Raw genomic sequence first — 11,174 nt, forward strand, 5'->3', positions numbered from 1 at the left:
ATTCCCACACATCAGTTCCTAGCTGCAATCGAGACACTCCCATTGCACACCACATTACATGTAACCCTGGATCGCTACAGTATTATATTATTTATTTAACATTATTTTATAATGTTAAATAGTAGATACTTGGTTAGCTATACATGAGTGGGATTTAGTTTATGCATTAAAAATAAAAAATAAAATACATTTTGGATGCCTTTGGCGAGCTACTTATTGATGGCCTGAGATCTACAGGTAGATCACAATCTACCTAGTGGGCACCCCTGGCCTATAGATGCATGCATCAAACTTTGTTTTTGAAATGCACACCTGCAGGCACTTCCACACTCACTCAGACCTACAGTAGGCTACATCCCACCTCTCCTTCTCTGTTCTCTCCTCCTCTCTGTCCTCTCCCCTCTCTCACATTCCCCCTGCTCTCCTTCCCCTGCACCCTCCCACCTCTCCTTCTCTGTTCTCTCCTCCTCTCTGTCCTCTCCCCTCTCTCACATTCCCCCTGCTCTCCTTCCCCTGCACCCTCCCACCTCTCCTTCTCTGTTCTCTCCTCCTCCACATTTCCCATTTTCTCCCCACCCTCGCCCTAATCCGGGCCCGTATCCTACTCCCTCCCCCAACCCTAGACCCTACCTCTACCCTGGCTCTCCCTCCCCTGCACCCTCCCACCTCTCCTTCTCTGTTCCCTCCTCCTCCACATTTCCCATTTTCTCCCCACCTCCTCCCTCTCACATTCCCCCTGCTCTCCCTCCCCTGCACCCTCCCACCTCTCCTTCTCTGTTCTCTCCTCCTCTCTGTCCTCTCCCCTCTCTCACATTCCCCCTGCTCTCCTTCCCCTGCACCCTCCCACCTCTCCTTCTCTGTTCTCTCCTCCTCTCTGTCCTCTCCCCTCTCTTACATTCCCCCTGCTCTCCTTCCCCTGCACCCTCCCACCTCTCCTTCTCTGTTCTCTCCTCCTCTCTGTCCTCTCCCCTCTCTCACATTCCCCCTGCTCTCCTTCCCCTGCACCCTCCCACCTCTCCTTCTCTGTTCTCTCCTCCTCCACATTTCCCATTTTCTCCCCACCCTCGCCCTAATCCGGGCCCGTATCCTACTCCCTCCCCTCCCCCAACCCTAGACCCTACCTCTACCCTGGCTCTCCCTCCCCTGCACCCTCCCATCTCTCCTTCTCTGTTCCCTCCTCCTCCACATTTCCCATTTCCTCCCCACCTCCTCCCTCTCACATTCCCCCTGCTCTGCCTCCCCTGTACCCTCCCACCTCTCCTTCTCTGTTCTCTCCTCCTCTCTGTCCTCTCCCCTCTCTCACATTCCCCCTGCTCTCCTTCCCCTGCACCCTCCCACCTCTCCTTCTCTGTTCTCTCCTCCTCTCTGTCCTCTCCTCCCTCTCACATTCCCCCTGCTCTCCCTCCCCTGCACCCTCCCACCTCTCCTTCTCTGTTCTCTCCTCCTCCACATTTCCCATTTCTCCCCACCCTCGCCCTAATCCGGGCCCGTATCCTACTCCCTCCCCTCCCCCAACCCTAGACCCTACCTCTACCCTGGCTCTCCCTCCCCTGCACCCTCATCTCTCCTCCTCTGTTCTCTCCTCCTCCACATTTCCTATTTTCTCCCCACCTCCCCCCTCTCCTCCCTCACATCCCCCCGCTCTCCCTCCCTCCTCCACTCTCCTGCTTTCTCCTCTTCCCGGTGTTCTTCCTCTTCCGCCCGTATCCTACTCCCTCCCCCAACCCTAGACCCTACCTCTACCCTGGCTCTCCCTCCCCTGCACCCTCCCACCTCTCCTTCTCTGTTCCCTCCTCCTCCACATTTCCCATTTTCTCCCCACCTCCTCCCTCTCACATTCCCCCTGCTCTCCCTCCCCTGCACCCTCCCACCTCTCCTTCTCTGTTCTCTCCTCATCTCTGTCCTCTCCCCTCTCTCACATTCCCCCTGCTCTCCTTCCCCTGCACCCTCCCACCTCTCCTTCTCTGTTCTCTCCTCCTCTCTGTCCTCTCCCCTCTCTTACATTCCCCCTGCTCTCCTTCCCCTACACCCTCCCACCTCTCCTTCTCTGTTCTCTCCTCCTCTCTGTCCTCTCCCCTCTCTCACATTCCCCCTGCTCTCCTTCCCCTGCACCCTCCCACCTCTCCTTCTCTGTTCTCTCCTCCTCCACATTTCCCATTTTCTCCCCACCCTCGCCCTAATCCGGGCCCGTATCCTACTCCCTCCCCTCCCCCAACCCTAGACCCTACCTCTACCCTGGCTCTCCCTCCCCTGCACCCTCCCATCTCTCCTTCTCTGTTCCCTCCTCCTCCACATTTCCCATTTCCTCCCCACCTCCTCCCTCTCACATTCCCCCTGCTCTGCCTCTGAGAAGGAGAGGTGGGAGGGTGCAGGGGAAGGAGAGCAGGGGGAATGTAAGAGAGGGGAGAGGACAGAGAAGGAGAGGTGGGAGGGTGCAGGGGAAGGAGAGCAGGGGGAATGTGAGAGAGGGGAGAGGACAGAGATGAGGAGAGAACAGAGAAGGAGAGGTGGGAGGGTGCAGGGGAGGGAGAGCAGGGGGAATGTGAGAGGGAGGAGGTGGGGAGAAAATGGGAAATGTGGAGGAGGAGGGAACAGAGAAGGAGAGGTGGGAGGGTGCAGGGGAGGGAGAGCCAGGGTAGAGGTAGGGTCTAGGGTCTCCTTCCCCTGCACCCTCCCACCTCTCCTTCTCTGTTCTCTCCTCCTCTCTGTCCTCTCCCCTCTCTCACATTCCCCCTGCTCTCCTTCCCCTGCACCCTCCCACCTCTCCTTCTCTGTTCTCTCCTCCTCTCTGTCCTCTCCTCCCTCTCACATTCCCCCTGCTCTCCCTCCCCTGCACCCTCCCACCTCTCCTTCTCTGTTCTCTCCACATTTCCCATTTCTCCCCACCCTCGCCCTAATCCGGGCCCGTATCCTACTCCCTCACCTCCCCCAACCCTAGACCCTACCTCTACCCTGGCTCTCCCTCCCCTGCACCCTCATCTCTCCTCCTCTGTTCTCTCCTCCTCCACATTTCCTATTTTCTCCCCACCTCCCCCCTCTCCTCCCTCACATCCCCCCGCTCTCCCTCCCTCCTCCACTCTCCTGCTTTCTCCTCTTCCCGGTGTTCTTCCTCTTCCCCCCTTCCCCCACTACTCTAAAGCATAGTACACATTCTACTCCAAAGCATGGCGCCCACTCTATCCCCTCCAATATTCCGCCACTATTTAAAGCATGGCACCCATGCTCTTAGTATTTCGCCACTATTCAAAGCATGGCACCCACTCTTCCCTAAAGCAAGGCACCCATAAGCTCTATATGTGAACATGTGCTTATTTGGCAAAAAGACTCACTACTAAAGGCTTGCAGCCAATTAAATTAGGCATAGTTTGGTTGCTAAGAAATTGGCATATGTCTGTTTGCAAGATGTGCGTCTATATTTCTCATTCTCTCCCCACCTCCTCCCTCCCCCTGCTCTCTTCTCCCCCACACCCCCCCCTTCCCCTCTCCTGCTCTCTCCTCTTGCTCCTTCCCCACCTCCTATACCCTCCAACATCTCCCATTCCCTCCCCACCCCATCGCTCTCTCACATTCCCCCTGCTCTTCCCCCTTCTCCTGCTCTCTCCTCTGCTCTCTCTTCATTTCTATATTTAGGGGTCCAAGCACGAAGTGCGTGGATCCCTATTGTATCTGTTCCGTTTATTATTAGGGGTCCAAGCACGAAGTGCGTGGATCCCTATTGTATCTGTTCCGATTATTTTTTTTTTTCTTCTTCTCCGGTAAAACTGTATGTACAGCAGAAACTGTAATGCTCAGCGTAGCCAGACTGGGCACATAGATTGTAAATGTGCCTCACTACTCAGAAACAAAAAATTACCCATATCGGCCAGATGGTGGCGCTATAACAGACCATTTCGCGTTATGGTCCATATCTTCTGAACCGTGTGTCCTATACTCAAAATTTCACTTCTCAGGGATTCCTTGGATCAATACGCATCTATCCATATAGGCCCCGCCCATTTGCGTGTGCCTAGATTTTCCGCCATTTTGAATTTTATCAAAAACCTACTTTTGCGAACTCCTCCTAGACCGTTTGGCCAAATCACAAGGGGATTTTTCTGGGACTTCTATGGACTACCCCGACCTAAAGTTATTAAAGGATTTTGGATACGTGAAACCGTTTTGAAATGATAAATGTCTAAACTTTTGTATATTTGCTTTTGTTCTTTTCCTACCCTAAAAGTGTGTGGATCTCAGAAACCATACACCCCCCATCACCCAAACTTTCCACACAGGTTCACGACATCACCCACTACTCAGAGTAAAAAAATTACACCAATCCACCAGACGGTGGCGCTATAACAGCCAATTTCACGTTTGTCGGTCCATAACTTCTGAACTGCGAGCTGTAGAATCAAAATTCCACATCTACTGGTTTCCCTGGAGCATCATGTATCTAACCCACTAGGCCACGCCCATTTCTGTGTGGTTGATTTTCCGCCATTTTGAATTTGATCAAAAACCTACTTTTGCGAGCTCCTCTTAGACCGTTTGGCCAAATCACACGAAACTTTTTCTGGGTCATCTATAGACTACCCCGACCTAAAGTTATTAAAGGATTTTGGATACGTGAAACCGTTTTGAAATGATAAATCTCGAAACTTTTAATGAAACACACGCCAACACTAAATTGCCCACAACTCATTAACCGGTCAATTACAACTACTGCTGCTACTACTGCTACCACTCCCACTACTACCAACACTACTACTACTACTATTACTACTTCTGCTACTATTATTACTACTACTACTACTACTACTACTACTGGAAGTTGGAATGTAGCATTTTGGGTGGGGTTAATGTGTTTTGGAGTTCTGCATCTGCTGTAGCATAATACATAGTTGGTTTAGATGTCACACAGTAATGCCCGATCCACAAAGACTTGACACCCACGTTTTAATAAAAACAAGTTTATGCCATAATAAGGTTACATCCGTGCCTTGTCATTGCTGTGGAAGGATGGTCTAGGGGTAAAGTAGCAGACACCAAAGCTGGAGGTCCTGGGTTCAAACCACAGCCAGGTAACTTTTTTATTTTTTGAAAATGTAGAATAAAGGTTAATCTGGATATAATTATGTATAAAGCTGCTGAATACACACTGTGTACATAGCAGAATAACTGAATATGCCTATTCATGGTAACGTCGTATTTTGACGTCATCTTGACATTCCTGTGTAGATGTCTAAATGATCCCCAAATCGGCTGTGATTTGACCTAGTCCTGGACGTCACTGAAAGATGATATCAGAACATCATCATGATGTAATTGTGTTTGCTGGGAGCCTTCTTTCAGATATATGAGAGGAAAAACATTCCAATACATTACTGTGTCTTCAGATGGGAAAGGTCCAAAAAGAGAATTCAATCTGAATTATCCTTGTCACTCATGTGCTCATTGTAACAGCACAACCCACACCAATTAGTTCAAACACCTCCATTCAGGGCAAACTTTTAATGGAAAGTGGTGCATTATGTGTGTAATACAAAAATGTCCTTAATGGTAAATGGACTGCATAACAAGCTGCCATGCAGGGTGCTGGCTATAGTCACCAAAAGCAATTTCAGGGATAAAACCCATCAACCTTCTCTAGTGGATGCCACTACGCCCTATGGTTTGATGTGTGTGTGGGAAAGACACAATGACAACTGAAAATTCTGATTTCAGAACACAAAAGCTCCATCATGAGACAAGAACTAACCTCTCCTGTTGCAAAACACGTTCTTGAACGCAGCCATCTCGAGCTAACATTTCCAAGATATTGAAAAGGTTCATGAAACACCGCAAAATAAGGAGGCAACATGTGGGGTTTTAATTACTGTTACTGACTTACCTGTCTGAAGTTGAAAGTTGTTCATCCCACGTGGGGTTTGAACTTTGAGCCGCAATGGTCTTTAGTTAGCATAAGTCATGAGTTTTACCAAGTGAGCTATCCAGACTGTTGTGTTTAACTTTGTAGACCATCTTATATGTATCTGCAGAGCCAGAGAAGTACTTGTCGTATTTACAGTATGTTCTACCCAAATACCACTTTCTGTCCAGATACTTAAAGGGAAATTGTACACAAAAACTGCTTTCTATCCAAGTACTACTTCAAGTCACAAGTACTTATGTGACCACAACACCCTGACTGACCCCATCACCCTTTACTGACCACTACATCCTTACTGACCTTGCTTGGACCCCGTCATCGCCGCTTGCGGCTATATTTATTCTTTTTTTTATTCTCCGCTAAAACAGTATGCACGGCAAAAACCGTAAGGGGTACAGTAGCCAGACTTTGCACATAGGTTGGAAATGTGCCCCACTACTCAGAGACAAAAAATTAGCCATATTGGCCAGATGGTGGCGCTATAACAGCCGAGTGCACGTATTGGCCCATAACTGCTGAACCGTGAGGCGTAGAATCAAAATTCCACATCTGCTGGATTCCCTGGATCAATACGCATCTATCCATATAGGCCCCGCCCATTTGCGTGTGCCTAGATTTTCCGCCATTTTGAATTTTATCAAAAACCTACTTTTGCGAACTCCTCCTAGACCGTTTGGCCAAATCACACGGGAATTTTTCTGGGACATCTATGGACTACCCCGACCTAAAGTTATTAAAGGATTTTGGATACGTGAAACCGTTTTGAAATGATAAATGTCTAAACTTTTGTGTATTTGCTTTTGTTCTTTTCCTACCCTAAAAGTGTGTGGATCTCAGAAACCATACACCCCCCATCACCCAAACTTTCCACACAGGTTCACGACATCACCCACTACTCAGAGTAAAAAAATTACACCAATCCACCAGACGGTGGCGCTATAACAGCCAATTTCACGTTTGTCGGTCCATAACTTCTGAACTGCGAGCTGTAGAATCAAAATTCCACATCTACTGGTTTCCCTGGAGCATCATGTATCTAACCCACTAGGCCACGCCCATTTCTGTGTGGTAGATTTTCCGCCATTTTGAATTTGATCAAAAACCTACTTTTGCGAGCTCCTCCTAGACCGTTTGGCCAAATCACACAAAACTTTTTCTGGGTCATCTATGGACTACCCCGACCGAAGGTTATTAAAGGGTTTTGGATACGTGAAACCGTTTTGAAATGATAAATCTCGAAACTTTTAATGAAACACACGCCAACACTAAATTGCCCACAACTCATTAACCGGTCAATTACAACTACTGCTGCTACTACTGCTACCACTCCCACTACTACCAACACTACTACTACTACTATTACTACTTCTGCTACTATTACTACTACTACTACTACTACTACTACTACTGGAAGTTGGAATGTAGCATTTTGGGTGGGGTTAATGTGTTTTGGGGTTCTGCATCTGCTGTAACATAATACACAGTTGGTTTAGATGTCACACAGTAATGCCCGATCCACAAAGACTTGACACCCACGTTTGAATAAAAACAAGTTTATGCCATAATAAGGTTACATCCGTGCCTCGTCATTGCTGTGGAAGGATGGTGTAGGGGTAAAGTAGCAGACCCCAAAGCTGGAGGTCCTGGGTTCAAACCACGGCCAGGTAACTGTTTTATTTTTTGAAAATGTAGAATAAAGGTTAATCTGGATATAATTATGTATAACGCTGCTGAATACACACTGTGTACATAGCAGAATAACTGAATATGCCTATTCATGGTAATGTCATATTTCGACGTCATCTTGACATTCCTGTGTAGATGTCTAAATGATCCTCAAATCGGCTGTGATTTGGCCTAGTCCTGGACGTCACTGAAAGATGATATCAGAACATCATCATGATGTAATTGTGTTTGCTGGGAGACTTCTTTCAGATGAGAGAGGAAAAACATTCCAATACATTATTGTGTCTTCACATGTGAAAGGTCCAAAAAGAGAATTCAATCTGAATTATCCTTGTCACTCATGTGCTCATTGTAACAGCACAACCCACACCAATTAGTTCAAACACCTCCATTCAGGGCATACTTTTAATGTAAAGTGGTGCATTATGTGTGTAATACAAAAATGTCCTTAATGGTAAATGGACTGCATGACAAGCTGCCATGCAGGGTGCTGGCTATAGTCACCAAAAGCAATTTCAGGGATAAACCCCATCAACCTTCTGTAGTGGACGCCACTACGCCCTATGGTTTGATGTGTGTGTGGGAAAGACACAATGACAACTGAAAATTCTGATTTCAGAACACAAAAGCTCCATCATGAGACAAGAACTAACCTCTCCTGTTGCAAAACACGTTCTTGAACACAGCCACGCAATCTCCAGCTAACATTTCCAAGATATTGAAAAAGTTCATAAAACACCGCAAAATAAGGAGGCAGCATGTGGGGTTTTAATTACTGTTACTGACTTACCTGTCTGAAGTTGAAAGTTTTTCATCCCACGTGGGGTTTGAAATTTGAGCGGCAATGGTCTTTAGTTAGCATAAGTCATGTGCTTTACCAAGTGAGCTATCCAGACTGTTGTATTTAACTTTGTAGACCATATTATATGTATCTGCAGAGCCAGAGAAGTACTTGTCGTATTGACAGTATGTTCTACCCAAATACCACTTTCTGTCCAGATACTTAAAGGGATATTGTACACAAAAACTGCTTTCTATCCAAGTACTACTTCAAGTTTCAAGACATCACCCACTACTCAGAGGAAAAAATTACACCAATCTACCAGATGGTGGCGCTATAACAGCCAACCACCACTACTACTGCTGCTGCTGCTACTACTACTACTATTGGCTACTAGTGGCGGCTGTGGCTCAGGAGGTAGAGTGGGTTGTCCACTAATTAGAAGGTTGGTGGTTCGTTCCCCGGCTCTTCCAGTCCGCACGTCGAAGTGTCCTTGGGCAAGACACTGAACCCCAAATTGCTCCCGATGGCTGTGCCAGCACCCTGCGTGGCAGCTGGCCGCCTTCGGTGTGTGAATGGGTGAATGTAGGCACATTGTAAAGCGCTTTGGATAAAAGCGCTATATAAATGCAGTCCATTTACCATTTACCATTTACTATTCTTAGTACTTCTGCTGCTACTACTGCTACCACTCCCACTACTACCAACACTATTACTACTACTGCTACTACTACTACTACTAGTACTGCTTGGAAACCGTCAGGTCACCGGATCTCAACCAAACTTTGTTTACTTGTGCATATACCAAGTCTGAATAAATGTGCACTATCTGACATATACCCCCCAAGTCACCGGAAGCTTGGACCCCGCATCGCCGCTTGCGGCTATATTTTCTATTATCAATTGTTCAAATGTTATCTTTATTCTGTATATTCTTGTTACTGTTGTGTCAGCTAGAATCAGCTAGACATACTTTCTGTGAAGCCCTCTGAGACATGCTTGTGAATTAGGGCTATATAAATAAACTTGACTTGACTTGAATCTGATCATCAAAGAGTCTCAGGCTGTTTGTGCACTCTGCATCACAGTTTCAGTCTTCTCCAGATGTCTTCTCCACTTTTCTGTCGTCTGATCAGGTCCTGACTCAAGTGACGTAAGGCTTGGACTAGCAATACAATGGCGTGTTAACGTTGATGTGACATTGCTAGACTTAGCATATTCTATCATTGTCCTCTTCAGAAGCGTCATGCCCATTGTAACTGAGGGGGCAATTGCCCCCTCAGATTTTTGAGAGGTAAAAAAAAAAAAAAAAAAAAAATTTTTTTTTTTTTTTTTTTATAAACATAGGCTATATTATTATAGGCTGTGTATGGTAGTTGAAACATAGTTTCAAGTTTACGTTTATGTATGTTTGTAGTTAAAACAAAAACATAAATACTGTATAGGCTACATACAGTACAACACAAAAGGCTGTTATTTACCCTTTGTCGCCACCTGGTGAGTAAATATATATAACTAAAACCATTAGAATTGACAACCGGTCCGCGACTTTTTTTTCCCATGTATCTACCAGTCCTTGGCACAAAAAAGGTTGGGAACCCCTGCTCTAGAGGAAAGATTTCTACCTTCTGAAAAGGCAATACCAGCCAAAATAAACATTGTGTTACATTGCTTTGAAACATGTGGTCTCCCTTTTTTGTCAAGTCCATTGAGCCTGGGCAGTGGCAATGTACTTAGTCTGGTGATTATGGATCTTTCCAGGAGGCTGAGCAGTTTGGAAAATAGCCTTATGGTTACACCTGCTGAGTCTGTTAATTTAAAATTAGATATTCCTCTAAATCTGGCTTCCAACCCCCCAATTTTTTTGCGCCAGAGTTCGCCCCCTCAGATTTTTGGCTTGCATGACGCCCCTGGTCCTCTTTCCAAGCAAAAGCTATCAGAATGGAAGAATAAACGTGGCTACATATAGTAAGTAAACATGGATTTGAAACATGTCAAAATAGATCCATAGGTAACACACAGGTAACAGTTAATGCAAACATTTTATAACCCTTATTTAAAAGTTAACTAATGTGTCTAGTAATAATTTACTAATGTTGTTCACTGTTCATGTTAACTCGGGTATTTAGAGTCAAGGCAAGTAAGCATTAACAGTTAAGCAGGTCAAATAATGCTTATTACACATTAACCAACTGTTAATTAATGCACCCTTATTGTAAAGAGTTACTGTACTAAAACACCCCTATAGTCATTTGGAAAATTCAGTGCAGCATAGTGTGTTTTTAAAAGATGAGGTGTCTGGTGGATTGGATGCTGTATAAAGATTGAACATGAATGATTTAGAACAGGTTCTAGTATATGAGCAATAACCTAGACTGTCCAATTTCAGCATGCAGTTAGCCATGCCATCTCTTATATAAAAAGAGAGAGAGAGAGAGCACGAGCACAAGTCAGGGATTATCTGACTCACATTATCGACTGTGTGGTCCACCTTGTCAAGCTCAGAAAATCGGCTGTGATCTCTGTCTGCAAGTGGAAATTCAGGGGGGGGAATCTACAAAAGACTTCATACCTCTTTCAGCCCATGAAGCCACGGATAGTTTCAGGTATCTGGGTTGAAATGATCAGAGCAAATTCTCTTGGATTTGAATCAGATTTAAATCTAAAATATTCTTCCATGAGCCTTTACAAAAATGAAAAATCACACCAGGTGCTGAAGTAAGCGGTGCAGACAGACAGACACCACTTAACCAATTTTAACTAAAAATGGGATTCTGGGCCAAAATATTTGATTGGTAC

This window comes from Poromitra crassiceps, assembly GCF_964638095.1.
Source record: "Poromitra crassiceps genome assembly, chromosome: 2".
In the NCBI taxonomy this organism is placed as follows: Eukaryota; Metazoa; Chordata; class Actinopteri; order Beryciformes; family Melamphaidae; genus Poromitra; species Poromitra crassiceps.